This window comes from Lampetra fluviatilis, chromosome 60 (genome assembly GCF_964198595.1).
Source record: "Lampetra fluviatilis chromosome 60, kcLamFluv1.1, whole genome shotgun sequence".
NCBI lineage: Eukaryota > Metazoa > Chordata > Hyperoartia > Petromyzontiformes > Petromyzontidae > Lampetra > Lampetra fluviatilis.
In genome coordinates this window covers 5,988,875-6,007,568 of record NC_136334.1, presented here as the reverse complement: position 1 = coordinate 6,007,568, position 18,694 = coordinate 5,988,875, and the positions used below count along the sequence as shown (strand labels likewise).

General features: G+C 56.5%; 1 protein-coding gene across 2 annotated transcripts in view; it reads left to right on the top strand.

Moving 5' to 3' along the window:
• The first annotated feature begins 567 nt into the window (after positions 1–567).
• The window catches only part of LOC144950918 (protocadherin-9-like), a 152,462-nt gene continuing 134,335 nt past the window's right edge, over positions 568–18,694 (top strand). For both annotated transcript variants that reach the window (XM_078881096.1, XM_078881094.1), the window contains exon 1: positions 568–648. The gene's annotated coding sequence lies outside the window, so the exon portion shown is untranslated. The remainder of the gene's footprint in view (positions 649–18,694) is intronic.

Below are 18,694 nucleotides of genomic sequence, written 5' to 3'. Positions count from 1 at the left end.
GGTGGGAGGGAGGAGGCGATTTCCACTGCGGTATTGAACTCACTCACTCCCCACCCGCTTGGACGGTGAGAGCGAGGGGAGCGCTCGAGCAGCGAGGAGAATCACCTGGAGACTGACACCTGCTTGGAGGTGGAGCGGTGGCGGTTGTGGTGGGGGTGGTGGTGGTGGGAAGACGCGCTCCGTCTACTCTCGACACTCTACTCTGGGATCTTGAAGCGCGTTCCTCCACCCGGCTGCTGTTCCATCTCCTGCTCGTGGTCCTCCTCCTCCTGATCATCATCAGCTGGCTGTTGCCACCACCACCACCACCTCCACCACCACTACCTCCACCACCCCCACTACGCTAAGAAGCCGCTGTCTCCTCCTGCGTCTGCTCGTCCGCGGGACCCGGCATCGAACACCCTGCACCCTCCACCGCGCTCACTGCGCCACAGTGGATTCTGTGCGGCGAGCGGTCCCTTTGGATGTTTACGCTGCGGGGCTGAGAGTAGCTGAGAGGGGCTGAGAGGAGCTGGGGAGGGCTGGGGAGGGCTGAGGAGGGCTGGGGAGGGCTGGGGAGGGCTGAGGAGGGCTGAGGAGGGCTGGGGAGGGCTGGGGAGGGCTGCGGCGGCGGTGGTGGTGACGGCGGCTACGGAGCGGAGCGCGCAGGTGAGAGGAACGATTTCGCGAATGTGCGTGTCGCGAAGGGAGCGAGAGCGGAGAGAGACGAGGAGTGTGGGGAGAGTGCGGAGAGTGCGGGGAGAGTGGAGAGAGTGGGGAGAGAGTGTGGGGAGAGTGTGGAGAGAGTGTGGGGAGAGTGTGTGGAGAGTGTCTGGAGAGAGATGGGGAGTGGGGAGAGTGGAGAGTGCGGGGAGTGTGGAGGGAGTGTGGAGAGAGAGTGTGGGGAGTGGGGAGAGAGTGTGGAGAGAGTGTGGAGAGAGTGTGGGGAGTGTGTGGGGAGAGTGTGTGGAGAGTGTGTGCAGAGTGTCTGGAGAGAGATGGGGAGTGGGGAGAGTGGAGAGTGGAGAGTGCGGGGAGTGCGGGGAGTGCGGAGAGAGTGGAGAGAGTGTGGAGAGTGTGGAGAGTGTGGAGAGTGTGGAGAGAGACGGGGAGTGGAGAGAGTGGAGAGTCTGGAGAGAGACGGGGAGAGTGGGGAGAGAGTGCGGGGAGAGAGACGGGGAGAGTGAAGAGTGTGGAGAGAGACGGGGAGTGGAGAGAGTGGAGAGAGTGGGGAGAGTACGGGGAGTGTGGAGAGAGACGGGGAGAGTGGGGAGAGTGGAGAGAGTGGAGAGAGTGGAGAGAGTGGAGAGAGACGGGGAGTGGGGAGAGTGGGGAGAGTGTGGAGAGTGGAGAGAGTGGGGAGAGTACGGGGAGTGTGGAGAGAGACGGGGAGTGGAGAGTGTGGGGAGTGTGGGGAGAGTGGAAAGAGACGTGGAGTGGGGAGAGTGGAGAGTGTGGAGAGTGCGGAGAGTGCGGGGAGAGTGGAGAGAGTGGGGAGAGAGTGTGGGGAGAGTGTGTGGAGAGTGTCTGGAGAGAGATGGGGAGTGGGGGGAGTGGAGAGTGCGGGGAGTTTGGAGAGAGAGTGTGGGGAGTGGGGAGAGAGTGTGGAGAGAGTGTGGAGAGAGTGTGGGGAGTGTGTGGGGAGAGTGTGTGGAGAGTGTGTGCAGAGTGTCTGGAGAGAGATGGGGAGTGGGGAGAGTGGAGAGTGCGGGGAGTGCGGGGAGTGCGGAGAGAGTGGAGAGAGTGGAGAGAGTGTGGAGAGTGTGGAGAGAGACGGGGAGTGGAGAGAGTGGAGAGAGTGGGGAGAGTACGGGGAGTGTGGAGAGAGACGGGGAGAGTGGGGAGAGTGGAGAGAGTGGAGAGTGGAGAGAGTGGAGAGAGTGGGGAGAGTACGGGGAGTGTGGAGAGAGAGACGGGGAGAGTGGGGAGAGTGGAGAGAGTGGAGAGTGGAGAGAGTGGAGAGAGTGGAGAGAGTGGAGAGAGTGGAGAGAGACGGGGAGTGGGGAGAGTGGGGAGAGTGTGGAGAGTGGAGAGAGTGGGGAGAGTACGGGGAGTGTGGAGAGAGACGGGGAGTGGAGAGTGTGGGGAGTGTGGGGAGAGTGTAAAGAGACGTGGAGTGGGGAGAGTGGAGAGTGCGGGGAGTGTGGAGAGAGTGGGGAGAGTGGGGAGAGACGGGGGGAAATTACGCGAGATGAGCGTTGGAGGGCAGCTGATGGGGGGAGATGAGAGATGGTGAAGAGAGCGGAGATGATGGGAGATGAGGTGATGGGAGATTCTAGAGATGTTGATGATGAGAGGGGAGATGAGAGAGGAGATGATGGAGAGGGGCGAGATGGTGATGAGAGATGAGGTGATGGGAGATGAGATGATGGGAGATGAGGTGATGGGAGATGAGGTGATGGGAGATGAGGTGATGGTAGATGAGGTGATGGGAGATGAGGTGTTTCTAGAGATGATGATGAGAGATGAGATGAGAGAGAAGGTGATGGAGAGGGGCGAGATGGTGATGGGAGATGAGATGATGGGAGATGAGGTGATGGGAGATGAGGTGTTTCTAGAGATGATGATGATGAGAGATGAGATGAGAGAGGAGGTGACGGGAGATGATGATGAGAGGGGAGATGAGAGAGGAGATGATGGAGAGGGGCGAGATGGTGATGGGAGATGAGGTGATGGGAGATGAGGTGATTCCATAGATGATGATAAGTGGGGAGATGAGAGAGGAGATGATGGAGAGGGGCGAGATGGTGATGGGAGATGAGGTGATTTTATAGATGATGATGAGAGATGAGATGAGAGGAGGTGACGGGAGATGATGATGATGATGAGAGATGAGAGAGGAGATGATGGAGAGGGGCGAGATGGTGAAGAGAGATGAGGTGATGGGAGATGAGTTGCTTCTATAGATAATGATGAGAGAGGAGATAAGAGGAGGTGACGGGAGATGAGGTGATGGGAGATGAGGTGATTCCATAGATGATGATGAGTGGGGAGATGAGAGAGGAGATGATGGAGAGGGGCGAGATGGTGATGAGGTGATGGGAGATGAGATTATTCTATAGATGATGATGAGAGATGAGGTGAGAGAGGAGGTGACGGGAGATGATGATGAATGGGGAGATGAGAGAGGAGATGATGGAGAGGGGCGAGATGGTGATGAGAGATGAGATAAGAGGAAGTGATGGGAGATGAGGTGATTCTATAGATGATGATGAGTGGGGAGATGAGGTGATGGGCGAGATGGTGATGAGACGGATTCCGAGGTGAGACGAGAGGGAGATATATTTTACGAGGTGAGGCGATGTCAAATCAGACGATGCGAGGTGAGAGGTGACATCTGAGGTAACGAACTCAATAATTTGTAACATTTTATTTTACCAGGCAAATGCCCCACTGAGCAACTATACACCTTTTTTTTTAATAGAAATAAATCACGAAGTGAGCGTATCATCTACATCACCATCACCACCACGTAGAAATGTATTAGCAGCAGTGAACGCAGGGACCCATAGAGATGAATATAGACCCATAGATCATGATAAAATGTAACTAATTTTATTTACCAATTACGGCCCCGCTTTTGTCAGAAGCGATTTCGCCATCGCCGAATAATTCTTTCAACGAAGTGGCTTATAAACATCAACAACATCATCAACATCATCATCTAGATTTAAAGTTTTTTTTTATTACACTTTTTTTTACCTACGTGACTTTACCGAAAAAACCAATCAGTATCATCATCATCACCTACGTGGACATATTTCGCAGCAGACAAATGCTCCGAACGCATAGAGACCCATAGAAGACCCATAGAGACACACAGAGACCCATAGAGACGCATAGATAGACCCACAGACACCAACAGAGACCCATGGAGACGCATATAGACCCATAGAGACCCACAGAGACTCACAAAGACCCATAGAGACACAGAGACCCATAGATAGACCCATGGAGACCAATAGATAGACCCATAGAGACCCATAAAGACCGATAGAGACCCATAGAGACACACAGAGACGCATAGAAGACCCATAGAGACCCATAGAGACCCATAGAGACACACAGAGACCCATAGAGACCCATAGAGACCCATAGAAGACCCATAGAGACCCATAGAGACGCATAGAGACCCATAGACACCCACAGAGACCCACAAAGACCCATAGAGACCCATAGAGACACACAGAGACGCACATAGACCCATAGAAGACCCATAGAGACCCACAGAGACCATAGAGACCCACAGAGACCCATAAAGACCCATAGAGACCCATAGAAGACCCACAGAGACCCACAGAGACCCACAGAGACCCACAGAGACCCATAGAAGACCCACAGAGACCCATAGAAGACCCACAGAGACCCATAGAGACCCATAGAGACACACAGAAACCCACAGAGACCCACAGAGACCCATAGACACCCACAGAGATGAGGAGGAGGTGAGAGACGTGGTGGTGGTGGTGGTGGTGGTGGTGAGAGACGTGGTGGTGGTGAGGTGAGAGACGTGGTGGTGGTGGTGAGAGACGTGGTGGTGGTGGTGAGAGACGTGGTGGTGGTGGTGAGGTGAGAGACGTGGTGAGGAGGAGGGGGAGAGACGTGGTGGTGGTGAGGAGGTGAGAGACGTGGTGAGAATGGAGGAGGAGGTGAGAGACGTGGTGGTGGTGGTGAGAGACGTGGTGGTGGTGGTGGTGAGGAGGTGAGAGACGTGGTGGTGGTGGTGGTGGTGAGAGACATGGTGGTGGTGGTGGTGAGGAGGTGAGAGACGTGGTGGTGGTGGTGAGAGACATGGTGGTGGTGGTGAGGAGGTGAGAGACGTGGTGGTGGTGGTGAGGAGGTGAGAGACGTGGTGGTGGTGGTGAGAGACATGGTGGTGGTGGTGAGGAGGTGAGAGACGTGGTGGTGGTGGTGAGGAGGTGAGAGACGTGGTGGTGGTGGTGAGAGACGTGGTGGTGGTGGAGGTGAGAGACGTGGTGGTGGTGGTGTTGGTGGTGAGAGACGTGGTGGTGGTGAGAGACGTGGTGGTGGTGGTGGTGAGAGACGTGGTGGTGGTGGTGGTGAGAGACGTGTTGGTGGTGGTGGTGGTGAGAGACGTGGTGGTGGTGAGAGACGTGGTGGTGGTGGTGAGAGACGTGGTGGTGGTGGTGTTGTTGGTGGTGGTGGTGGAGGTGAGAGACGTGGTGGTGTTGGTGGTGGTGGTGTTGTTGTTGGTGGTGGTGGTGAGGAGGTGAGAGACGTGGTGGTGGTGGTGGTGAGAGACGTGGTGGTGGTGGTGGTGGTGGTGAGAGACGTGGTGGTGGTGGTGGTGGTGAGAGACGTGGTGGTGTTGGTGTTGTTGGTGTTGTTGGTGGTGGTGTTGTTGTTGGTGTTGGTGTTGTTGAGGAGTAGGGGGAGGGAGAGTCACGAACTGCAGTGGACAATTTTCCTCCGCGCTGCGTCTCGACCGTGAGGCGAGGGCGAGTGACCTCGTGGTGCGAGTGAAACAAATATAACAATAAAATGATGATGTGTTAATCATAACAACGATGATGATGATTTAGGTAAATGTCAGGAGAAGGCAGGGAGCATAGACGTTTCGAGCGATGGCCCTTCTCCGTAGCACATGGAGGGCCATCGCTCGAAACGTCGCCTATTATATATTTTTTCTGAATCGTGAAGAAAGCTTTTATGGTGAGATTTTTTTCATTTCATAGGCGATGATTCGGGCCAATGGTTCTCGTGCTATGGAGCAGGACCATTGCCCGAAACGTCGCCTATTGTATACTCGTTTCCATTTAAGGCAACACGTACAAAAGACAAAGATCCCCCGTGTAGCTTTAACAGACTGTTGGGGCAAGTGCTGTTAGCGAGTAGCACCTATGAAGGTCGGCACGGCACACGAAGGGAGGGGTGGGTGGCCAGCACCACGCCCGGCCGCCTTTGTCTCCCTAGTGGCGATGTTTACTACACACCGTACCAGGTACTCATTTGAGGCTGAGTCGACCTAGGGGAGGCCCAGGACCGGTTCAGATAATCGTCACTGTTGGTGTTGGCCGTGAGCGGGAATCGAACCCGTGTCGCCGGGTTCGTAGCGCAGCGTAGCGCTAACCACTACACCACCACTCCCCACACACACACACACGTACACACACACACACATACACACACACACACACACATACACACACATACACACACATACACACACATACACACACATACACACACATACACACACACACATACACACACATACACACACATACACACACATACACACACATACACACACACACATACACACACATACACACACATACACACACATACACACACACACACACATACACACACATACACACACATACACACACATACACACACATACACACACATACACACACATACACACACACACATACACACACATACACACACATACACACACATACACACACATACACACACATACACACAGACACACACACACAGACACATACACACACATACACACACACACACACACATACACACACATACACACACATACACACACATACACACACACATACACACACATACACACACACACACACACATACACACACATACACACACATACACACACATACACACACATACACACACATACACACACATACACACACATACACACACATACACACAGACACACACACACATACACACACATACACACACATACACACACACACACACACATACACACACATACACACACATACACACACATACACACACATACACACACACACATACACACACATACACACACATACACACACATACACACACATACACACACATACACACACATACACACACATACACACACATACACACACACACATACACACACACACATACACACACATACACACACACACATACACACACACACATACACACACATACACACACATACACACACATACACACACACACACATACACACACACATACACACACATACACACACATACACACAGACACACACACATACACACAGACACATACACATACATACACACACATACACACACATACACACACACATACACACACATACACACACATACACACACATACACACACACACATACACACACATACACACAGACACATACACATACATACACACATTCACACACAGACACACACAGACACACAGACACGCACACACAGACACACACACACATACACACAGACACATACACATACACACACACACATACACACACACACATACACACACATACACACAGACACATACACATACATACACACACACATACACACAGACACATACACATACATACACACACATACACACACACACATACACACAGACACATACACATACACACACACACATACACATACACACACATACACACACATACACACACATACACACACATACACACACACAGACACACACAAACACACACACAGGGACACACACAAACACAGACACACACACACAGACACACAGACACGCACACACAGACACACACAAACACACACACAGGGACACACACAAACACAGACACACACACAGACACGCGGTGTTGTTATTCACAGGGAACGTGTTGAGTTTTTATTTGTTCCGCATCGCTGCTGAGCTCTCTCGTACACAGCTACGGGGGGGGGGGGCTGCAGGGAGTCCCAGGACCGTCTTTGTATCCCCCGGGAAATATCCTTCTCACTCGGACCCCCACTCGAACCAAACTGGTCCCATCCCCAGGGACCGGACTACCCTGTGTATCGATACCTTGCCTATGATTCTAGAGTCTTGTATGATTAGAGTCTTGTATGATTGTAGTCTTGTATGATTGTAGTCTTGTATGATTGTAGTCTTGTATGATTGTAGAGTCTTGCATGATTGTAGTCTTGTATGATTGGAGTCTTGTATGATTGTAGAGTTGTATGATTGTAGTCTTGTATGATTGTAGAGTTGTATGATTGTAGTTTTGTATGATTGTAGAGTTTTGTATGATTGTAGTCTTGTATGATTGTAGTCTTGTATGATTGTAGTCTTGTATGATTGTAGCTTCTTGTATGATTGGGTCACCCATGAACATCTCTATCTGCCTGGGTCACCCATGAACATCTCTGTCTGCCTGGGTCACCCATGAACATCTCTGTTTGCCTGGGTCACCCATGAACATCTCTGCCTGCCTGGGTCACCCATGAACATCTCTGTCTGCCTGGGTCACCCATGAACATTTCTGTCTGCCTGGGTCACCCATGAACATCTCTGTCTGCCTGGGTCACCCATGAACATCTCTGTCTGCCTGGGTCACCCATGAACATCTCTGTCTGCCTGGGTCACCCATGAACATCTCTGTCTGCCTGGGTCTCCCATGAACATCTCTGTCTGCCTGGGTCCCTTATGAACATCTCTGTCTGCCTGGGTCACCCATGAACATCTCTGTCTGCCTGGGTCACCCATGAACATCTCTGTCTGCCTGGGTCACCCATGAACATCTCTGTCTGCCTGGGTCACCCATGAACATCTCTGTCTGCCTGGGTCACCCATTGAACATCTCTGTCTGCCTGGGTCACCCATGAACATCTCTGTCTGCCTGGGTCACCCATGAACATCTCTGTCTGCCTGGGTCCCCGATGAACATCTCTGTCTGCCTGGGTCACCCATGAACATCTCTGTCTGCCTGGGTCACCCATGAACATATCTGTCTGCCTGGGTCCCCCATGAAAATCTCTGTCTGCCTGGGTCCCCCATGAACATCTCTGTCTGCCTGGGTCCCCCATGAACAACTCTGTCTGCCTGGGTCACCCATGAACATCTCTGTCTGCCTGGGTCACCCATGAACATCTCTGCCTGGGTCCCCCATGAACAACTCTGTCTGCCTGGGTCACCCATGAACATCTGTCTTCCTGGGTCCCCCATGAACCCCTCTGTCAAAGTCCCCTCGTCCTTGCCATGACCCCGGAGCGATCCTTGCCCAGTCCGCGTGTCTGTCTCGTTGGGGGGGGGGGGGGGGGGGGGTGGGGTGAGAGCGTCATGTGTGTAATGTGTCTCCCCCACTGGGGAGACAAAGGCGGCCGGGCGAGGGGGGTGACCACCCACCCCCTCGTGTGCCACAGTTGCCGGCCTTCATAGGCGGCGCTGTTACACGCTCACGGCACGGTCTGTTACACGGTACACAGCGGCAGCAGCAGCAGCGGTGGTGTTGGTGGTAGTGGTGGTGGTGGTTGGTTGGTTGGGGATCTTTGTCCGTGTGATGTTGAAGGTGATTTGTTCGCGTTAGTCGCTCAAAGCCATCGCATGTCCAGGAGGGACAGATTTACTGCGCGATCATTCAACGCTGATGGTTATCGGAGAGCGTTTTCGCTCCCGGTGTTCATTCATTAACGCTGTTCATTCATTTGCCTGGGGTTGGGGTGGTGGGGGGTGGTGGTGGGGGGTGGGGGTGGGAGTCGTTCGTTCATTCACGCGGTTCACTCATTCACACGCGGACATCAGCGCCTCTTTCACGAGGCGGCTTAGGAAATTGGCTGAACACGGCGCGAGAGAATGGCGAGCGGGGGTTCTGTGTGGGGAAGGCATTCCGGCAGAGAGGGAGGGTGGGGAGAGAGGCGGGGCAGTGAGGGAGGGGAAAGGCAGGGAGAGAGCGAGATAGAGAGAGAGGGGTAGAGAGAGGGGGTAGAGAGAGGGGGTAGAGAGAGGGAGGGGTAGAGAGGGAGGGGTAGAGAGGGGGGGTAGAGAGAGAGGGGGGGGAAGAAGGAGGAGAGCGTGAAATCTTTCATTTAAAAAGGGGGGGGGGGGTTTACATGAAGCAAATCATTGAAAAAAAACCGAAACGATGAACGAAGCAATGTGCCGACTACACCGAGCATCTTCTTGTTTCCTCTGCATCGTCAAAAAATAAAGAGACAGAGAGAGGGGCAGGGTGAGAGGGGCACGGGGAGAGGGGCAGGGGGAGAGGGGCAGGGGGGGAGGGGCAGGGTGAGAGGGGCAGGGGGGGGAGGGGGCAGGGGGGGAGGGGCAGGGTGAGAGGGGCACGGGGAGAGGGGCAGGGGGGGAGGGGCAGGGGGGGAGGGGCAGGGGGGGAGGGGCAGGGTGAGAGGGGCACGGGGAGAGGGGCAGGGGGAGAGGGGCAGGGGGGGAGGGGGCAGGGTGAGAGGGGCAGGGGGGGAGGGGCAGGGTGAGAGGGGCAGGGTGAGAGGGGCAGGGTGAGAGGGGCAGGGGGGGAGGGGCAGGGGGGGAGGGGCAGGGTGAGAGGGGCAGGGTGAGAGGGGCAGGGTGAGAGGGGCAGGGTGAGAGGGGCAGGGTGAGAGGGGCACGGGGAGAGGGGCAGGGGGGGAGGGGCAGGGTGAGAGGGGCAGGGTGAGAGGGGCAGGGTGAGAGGGGCACGGGGAGAGGGGCAGGGTGAGAGGGGCAGGGTGAGAGGGGCAGGGGGGGAGGGGCAGGGGGGGAGGGGCAGGGTGAGAGGGGCAGGGTGAGAGGGGCAGGGTGAGAGGGGCAGGGTGAGAGGGGCAGGGTGAGAGGGGCACGGGGAGAGGGGCAGGGGGGGGAGGGGCAGGGTGAGAGGGGCAGGGTGAGAGGGGCAGGGTGAGAGGGGCACGGGGAGAGGGGCAGGGTGAGAGGGGCACGGGGAGAGGGGCAGGGGGGGGAGGGGCAGGGTGAGAGGGGCAGGGTGAGAGGGGCAGGGGCAGGGGGGGAGGGGCAGGGGGGGAGGGGCAGGGTGTGTGAGCTATTGGGGGTGTGTGTGGGTTGGTGAGGGAGTGTGTGGGGTTGGTGGGGGTGTGTGTGGGCTGGTGGGGGTGTGTGTGGGTTGGTGGGGGTGTGTGTGGGTTGGTGGGGGTGTGTGTGGATTGGTGGGGGTGTGTGTGGGTTGGTGAGGTGTGTGTGGGTTGGTGAGGTGTGTGTTGGTTGGTGGGGGTGTGTGTGGGTTGGTGGTGGTGTGTGTGGGTTGGTGAGGGTGTGTGTGGGTTGGTGGGGGTGTGTGTGTGGGTTGGTGGGGGTGTGTGGTGGGTTGGTGGGGGTGTGTGTGGGTTGGTGGGGGTGTGTGTGTGTTGGTGGGGGTGTGTGTGTGTTGGTGGGGGGTGTGTGGTGGTGGGTTGGTGGGGGTGTGTGTGTGGGTTGGTGGGGGTGTGTTGGGGGTGTGTGTGGGTTGGTGGGGGTGTGTGTGTGTTGGTGGGGGTGTGTGTGGGTTGGTGGGGGTGTGTGTGGGTTGGTGGGGTTTGTGTGGGTTGGTGAGGTGTGTGTTGGTTGGTGGGGGTGTGTGTGGGTTGGTGGGGGTGTGTGTGGGTTGGTGGGGGTTTGTGTGGGTTGGTGGGGGTGTGTGTGGGTTGGTGGGGGTGTGTGTGGATTGGTGGGGGTGTGTGTGGGTTGGTGGGGGTGTGTGTGGGTTGGTGGGGGTGTGTGTGTGTTGGTGGGGGGTGTGTGTGGGTTGGTGGGGGTGTGTGTGGGTTGGTGGGGGTGTGTGTGGGTTGGTGGGGGTGTGTGTGGGTTGGTGGGGGTGTGTGTGTGTTGGTGGGGGTGTGTGTGGGTTGGTGGGGTGTGTGTGGGTTGGTGGGGTGTGTGTGGGTTGGTGAGGTGTGTGTTGGTTGGTGGGGGTGTGTGTGGGTTGGTGGGGGTGTGTGTGGGTTGGTGGGGGTGTGTGTGGGTTGGTGGGGTGTGTGTGGGTTGGTGAGGTGTGTGTTGGTTGGTGGGGGTGTGTGTGGGTTGGTGGGGGTGTGTGTGGGCTGGTGGGGGTGTGTGTGGGTTGGTGGGGGTGTGTGTGGATTGGTGGGGGTGTGTGTGGGTTGGTGAGGTGTGTGTGGGTTGGTGAGGTGTGTGTTGGTTGGTGGGGGTGTGTGTGGGTTGGTGGGGGTGTGTGTGGGTTGGTGGGGGTGTGTGTGGGTTGGTGAGGTGTGTGTGGGTTGGTGAGGTGTGTGTTGGTTGGTGGGGGTGTGTGTGGGTTGGTGGGGTGTGTGTGGGTTGGTGGGGGTGTGTGTGGGTTGGTGGGGGTGTGTGTGGGTTGGTGGGGGTGTGTGTGGGTTGGTGGGGGTGTGTGTGTGTTGGTGGGGGTGTGTGTGGGTTGGTGGGGTGTGTGTGGGTTGGTGGGGTGTGTGTGGGTTGGTGAGGTGTGTGTTGGTTGGTGGGGGTGTGTGTGGGTTGGTGGGGGTGTGTGTGGGTTGGTGGGGGTGTGTGTGGGTTGGTGGGGTGTGTGTGGGTTGGTGAGGTGTGTGTTGGTTGGTGGGGGTGTGTGTGGGTTGGTGGGGGTGTGTGTGGGCTGGTGGGGGTTGGGGTGTGTGTGGGTTGGTGGGGGTGTGTGTGGATTGGTGGGGGTGTGTGTGGGTTGGTGAGGTGTGTGTGGGTTGGTGAGGTGTGTGTTGGTTGGTGGGGGTGTGTGTGGGTTGGTGGGGGTGTGTGTGGGTTGGTGGGGGTGTGTGTGGGTTGGTGAGGTGTGTGTGGGTTGGTGAGGTGTGTGTTGGTTGGTGGGGGTGTGTGTGGGTTGGTGGGGTGTGTGTGGGTTAGTGGGGGTGTGTGTGGGTTGGTGGGGGTGTGTGTGGGTTGGTGGGGGTGTGTGTGGGTTGGTGGGGGTGTGTGTGTGTTGGTGGGGGTGTGTGTGGGTTGGTGGGGGTGTGTGTGGGTTGGTGGGGGTGTGTGTGGGTGTGGTGGGGTGTGTGTGGGTTGGTGGGGGTGTGTGTGTGTTGGTGGGGGTGTGTGTGTGTTGGTGGGGGGTGTGTGTGTGTTGGTGGGGGTGTGTGTGGGTTGGTGGGGTGTGTGTGGGTTGGTGGGGGTGTGTGTGGGTTGGTGGGGGTGTGTGTGGGTTGTTGGGGTGTGTGCGTGGGCTCGTGGGGTGTGTGTGGGTTGGTGGGGGTGTGTGTGGGGTTGGTGGGGGTGTGTGTGTGTTGGTGGTGGTGTGTGTGTTTTGGTGGGGGTGTGTGTGGGTTGGTGGGGGTGTGTGTGGGTTGGTGGGGTGTGTGTGTGTTGGTGGGGGTGTGTGTGGGTTGGTGGGGGTGTGTGTGGGTTGGTGGGGGTGTGTGTGGGTTGTTGGGGTGTGTGCGTGGGCTCGTGGGGTGTGTGTGTGGGTTGGTGGGGGTGTGTGTGGGTTGTTGGGGGTGTGTGTGGGTTGGTGGGGGTGTGTGTGGGTTGGTGGGGGTGTGTGTGGGTTGGTGGGGGTGTGTGTGTGTTGGTGGTGGTGTGTGTGTTTTGGTGGGGGTGTGTGTGGGTTGGTGGGGGTGTGTGTGGGTTGGTGGGGTGTGTGTGGGTTGGTGGGGGTGTGTGTGGGTTGGTGGGGGTGTGTGTGGGTTGGTGGGGGTGTGTGTGGGTTGGTGTGGGTGTGTGTGGGTTGGTGGGGGTGTGTGTGGGTTGGTGGGGGTGTGTGTGGGTTGGTGGGTGTGTGTGTGGGTTGGTGGGGGGTGTGTGTGGGTTGGTGGGGGTGTGTGTGGGTTGGTGGGGGTGTGTGTGTGTTGGTGGGGGTGTGTGTGTGTTGGTGGGGGTGTGTGTGGGTTGGTGGGGTGTGTGTGGGTTGGTGGGGGTGTGTGTGGGTTGGTGGGGGGTGTGTGTGGGTTGGTGGGGTGTGTGTGGGTTGGTGGGGGTGTGTGTGGGTTGGTGTGGGTGTGTGTGGGTTGGTGGGGGTGTGTGTGGGTTGGTGGGGGTGTGTGTGGGTTGGTGGGTGTGTGTGTGGGTTGGTGGGGGGTGTGTGTGGGTTGGTGGGGGTGTGTGTGGGTTGGTGGGGGTGTGTGTGGGTTGGTGGGGGTGTGTGTGGGTTGGTGGGGGTGTGTGTGGGTTGGTGGGGGTGTGTGTGGGTTGTTGGGGGTGTGTGTGGGTTGGTGGGGGTGTGTGTGGGTTGTTGGGGTGTGTTGGGGTGTGTGTGTGGGTTGGTGGGGGTGTGTGTGTGTTGGTGGGGGTGTGTGTGGGTTGTTGGGGTGTGTGTGTGGGTTGGTGGGGGTGTGTGTGTGTTGGTGGGGGTGTGTGTGGGTTGGTGGGGGTGTGTGTGGGTTGGTGGGGGTGTGTGTGTGTTGGTGGGTATGTGTGTGGGTTGGTGGGGTGTGTGTGTGTTGGTGGGGGTGTGTGTGGGTTGGTGGGGGTGTGTGTGGGTTGGTGGGGGTGTGTGTGGGTTGTTGGGGGTGTGTGTGGTTTGTTGGGGTGTGTGTGTGGGTTGGTGGGGGTGTGTGTGGGTTAGTGGGGGTGTGTGTGTTGGTGGGGGTGTGTGTGGGCTGGTGGGGGTGTGTGTGGGTTGGTGGGGGTGTGTGTGGGTTGGTGGGGGTGTGTGAGCTATTGGGGGTGTGTGTGGGCTGGTGAGGGTGTGTGTGGGTTGGTGGTGGTGTGTGTGTGTTGGTGGGGGTGTGTATGGGTTAGTGGGGGTGTGTGTGTTGGTGGGGGTGTGTGTGGGCTGGTGGGGGTGTGTGGGTTGGTGGGGGTGTGTGTGGGTTGGTGGGGGTGTGTGTGTGTTGGTGGGGGTGTGTGTGGGCTGGTGGGGGTGTGTGTGGGTTGGTGGGGGTGTGTGTGGGCTGTTGGGGTGTGTGTGGGCTCGTGGGGTCTGCGTGCATGAACTGCCCTTGGGCAGAGATCACCGGATGTTCGGAGTGGAAGCCACCAGCGTCGGCTGACAAGCACTTGCCCCCACAGTGTGCTGAAGGCTACTCGGGGCATCTTTATCTCTCGACCTGTCCCGGGCCTCCCCCCCCCTAGGTCGACTCGGCCTCAAAAAACGCGTAACCTGCCGTGGTGCGCAGTGAAACATCGGCGCGCTGTTAGCCACAGCCAGAGGTCGCAACCGGGTACCCGATACCCGTACCCTACCCGATGCCCGGCTACCCGTACCCGACCGGGAACGGGTACGGGTACCCGTTTGCGACCCTGGTGCTGCCGGGTACGGGTAGGCCGTGAGTCACTGGTGAGTCACCGTTTGTCACTCATTTCCCAGCGTCTTGTCTCTTCTCACAATTCAAGTTCCTAGAATCAACCCACCCGCGCCTGCAACATGGCTTCATCCCAGAGGTCGCAACCGGGTACGGGTACGGCCGGGTACGGGTACGGGTACCCGTTTGCGACCCTGGTGCGGCCGGGTACGAGTAAGGAATCAAAACCCGTTTGCGAACTCTGGCCACAGCATACCATCGTGTACCGCACTCGCCCCAACAGCCTGTCAAAGGCAACGCATGGAAACACCTTCGCCTTTGATGATGGAGTGGCTGGGGAGTGGACGGGGGCCAAGGAAACGTCTCCGCTGGACGTCACGCGAACGTCCGAACCCTTGACCCTGACTCTGAACCCTCCCTGAAGCAGCCTAACCCTGACTCTGACCCTTAACCCGGTCAAGCGATAGAGTTGCCAGACCGTTTGTCAGCTTTGACCTACAACCCTCCCGCCCCTTCTCATCTCACTCTACTCCCCTCCACGCACTCCCCTGCCTCTCATCTCACTCCACTCCCCTCCACGCACTCTCCTGCCTCTCCCCTCTCATCTCACTCCACTCCCCTCTCATCTCACTCTACTCCCCTCCACGCACTCTCCTGCCTCTCCCCTCTCATCTCACTCCACTCCCCTCTCATCTCACTCTACTCCCCTCCACGCACTCTCCTGCCTCTCCCCTCTCATCTCACTCCACTCCCCTCTCATCTCACTCTACTCCCCTCCACGCACTCTCCTGCCTCTCCCCCCTCTCATCTCACTCTACTCCCCTCCACGCACTCTCCTGCCTCTCCCCCCTCTCATCTCACTCCACTCCCCTCCACGCACTCTCCTGCCTCTCCCCTCTCATCTCACTCCACTCCCCTCTCATCTCACTCTACTCCCCTCCACGCACTCTCCTGCCTCTCCCCTCTCATCTCACTCTACTCCCCTCCACGCACTCCCCTGCCTCTCATCTCACTCCACTCCCCTCCACGCACTCTCCTGCCTCTCCCCTCTCATCTCACTCCACTCCCCTCTCATCTCACTCCACTCCCCTCCACGCACTCTCCTGCCTCTCCCCTCTCATCTCACTCCACTCCCCTCCACGCACTCTCCTGCCTCTCCCCTCTCATCTCACTCCACTCCCCTCTCATCTCACTCTACTCCCCTCCACGCACTCTCCTGCCTCTCCCCTCACATCTCATTCTACTCCCCTCCACGCACTCTCCTGCCTCTCCCCTCTCATCTCACTCCACTCCCCTCTCATCTCACTCCACTCCCCTCCACGCACTCTCCTGCCTCTCCCCTCTCATCTCACTCCACTCCCCTCCACGCACTCTCCTGCCTCTCCCCTCTCATCTCACTCCACTCCCCTCTCATCTCACTCTACTCCCCTCCACGCACTCTCCTGCCTCTCCCCCCTCTCATCTCACTCTACTCCCCTCCACGCACTCTCCTGCCTCTCCCCCCTCTCATCTCACTCCACTCCCCTCCACGCACTCTCCTGCCTCTCCCCTCTCATCTCACTCCACTCCCCTCTCATCTAACTCTACTCCCCTCCACGCACTCTCCTGCCTCTCCCCTCTCATCTCACTCTACTCCCCTCCACGCACTCTCCTGCCTCTCCCCTCTCATCTCACTCTACTCCCCTCCACGCACTCTCCTGCATCTCCCCTCTCACATCACTCTACTCCCCTCCACGCACTCTCCTACCTCTCCCCTCTCATCTCACTCTACTCCCCTCCACGCACTCTCCTGCATCTCCCCTCTCATCTCACTCTACTCCCCTCCACGCACTCTCCTACCTCTCCCCTCTCATCTCACTCTACTCCCCTCTACGCACTCTCCTGCCTCTCCCCTCTCACATCACTCTACTCCCCTCCACGCACTCTCCTACCTCCCCCCTCTCATCTCACTCTACTCCCCTCCACACACTCTCCTACCTCTCCCCTCTCATCTCACTCTACTCCCCTCCACGCACTCTCCTACCTCTCCCCTCTCATCTCACTCTACTCCCCTCCACGCACTCTCCTGCCTCTCCCCTCTCACATCACTCTACTCCCCTCCACGCACTCTCCTACCTCTCCCCTCTCATCTCACTCTACTCCCCTCCACGCACTCTCCTACCTCTCCCCTCTCATCTCACTCTACTCCCCTCCACGCACTCTCCTACCTCTCCCCTCTCATCTCACTCCACTCCCCTCCACGCACTCTCCTGCCTCTCCCCTCTCATCTCACTCTACTCCCCTCCACGCACTCTCCTACCTCTCCCCTCTCATCTCACTCCACTCCCCTCCACGCACTCTCCTGCCTCTCCCCTCTCATCTCACTCTACTCCCCTCCACGCACTCTCCTGCCTCTCCCCTCCCATCTCACTCTACTCCCCTCCACGCACTCTCCTGCCTCTCCCCTCCCATCTCACTCTACTCCCCTCCACGCACTCTCCTACCTCTCCCCTCTCATCTCACTCTACTCCTCTCCACGCACTCTCCTACCTCTCCCCTCTCATCTCACTCTACTCCCCTCCACGCACTCTCCTACCTCTCCCCTCTCATCTCACTCTACTCCCCTCCACGCACTCTCCTACCTCTCCCCTCTCATCTCACTCCACTCCCCTCCACGCACTCTCCTGCCTCTCCCCTCTCATCTCACTCTACTCCCCTCCACGCACTCTCCTACCTCTCCCCTCTCATCTCACTCCACTCCCCTCCACGCACTCTCCTGCCTCTCCCCTCTCATCTCACTCTACTCCCCTCCACGCACTCTCCTGCCTCTCCCCTCCCATCTCACTCTACTCCCCTCCACGCACTCTCCTACCTCTCCCCTCTCATCTCACTCTACTCCCCTCCACGCACTCTCCTGCCTCTCCCCTCTCATCTCACTCTACTCCCCTCCACACTCAATGTCCACACCAGTTCTTGCCAGTAAGATATCGACAGTTCGCCAGCATTGATTCTCTAGCCAGCCTCACTCTGCTGTTGACGACGACCCACTGAATGTCAACACGAGTTATTTTCCTGCAAGAGATCGGCAGTTTCGCTTTGATTCACTGTCGAGTATTGTGCTCTGATGTCGATGAGAAGCGGCGATGTCGAAACGCCGCTCCAAGAATATCGCTCGCATTTCACAAGTAGTACTAATCGCACATCTGCATTTGCCATAAATATGCTAAAATTCCTCTTGATATGCAAATTATTTTGTCAAGGCGCTCTTCGCCCCTCCATCCCAGCTTAAATAGACGCTCCAAGCCTGGAGGTGTTTCATTCAGACTCTGTCTTCTCGACAGACCTGTTCTCCACCTGAGGACGGCTGCTTGCGTTGTGGCCGAAACGTCGTGAGAATTATTTTATTATGTTTTATTTATATTATTTTATTATTTCCATTCTAAGTGACTTTACCGAAAGAACCAAGAAGATGAAAAATATCGCTCGTCTCGTATTGAAATGAATTGCGGCTGAGACCCACGCACTCCCAGAATGCCGTGCCGTGGTGCTGATGGGATACGTGAGATACATTCATTATATGTTTTATGCGGAGAAATATTTTTTATTTTGGGGGGGGACTTAGAAAGAGGAGACGTGTCATCCGGCTTTATTTATTGAGTTTATCTTCTTGGTTCTTTCGGTAAAGTCACGTAGAAGGGAAGTAATAAAATAATAAAAAAACAAAACGTAATAAAATGTAATATAAAGAAAAACAAAACGTAATAAAATAATATAATATATATTATTTTATAACGTTTTGTTTCATATATAATATATATTATTTTATAACGTTTTGTTTTTATTTTTTTATTATTTTTTAAAATTATTTTATTACTTCCCTTCTATGTGAATT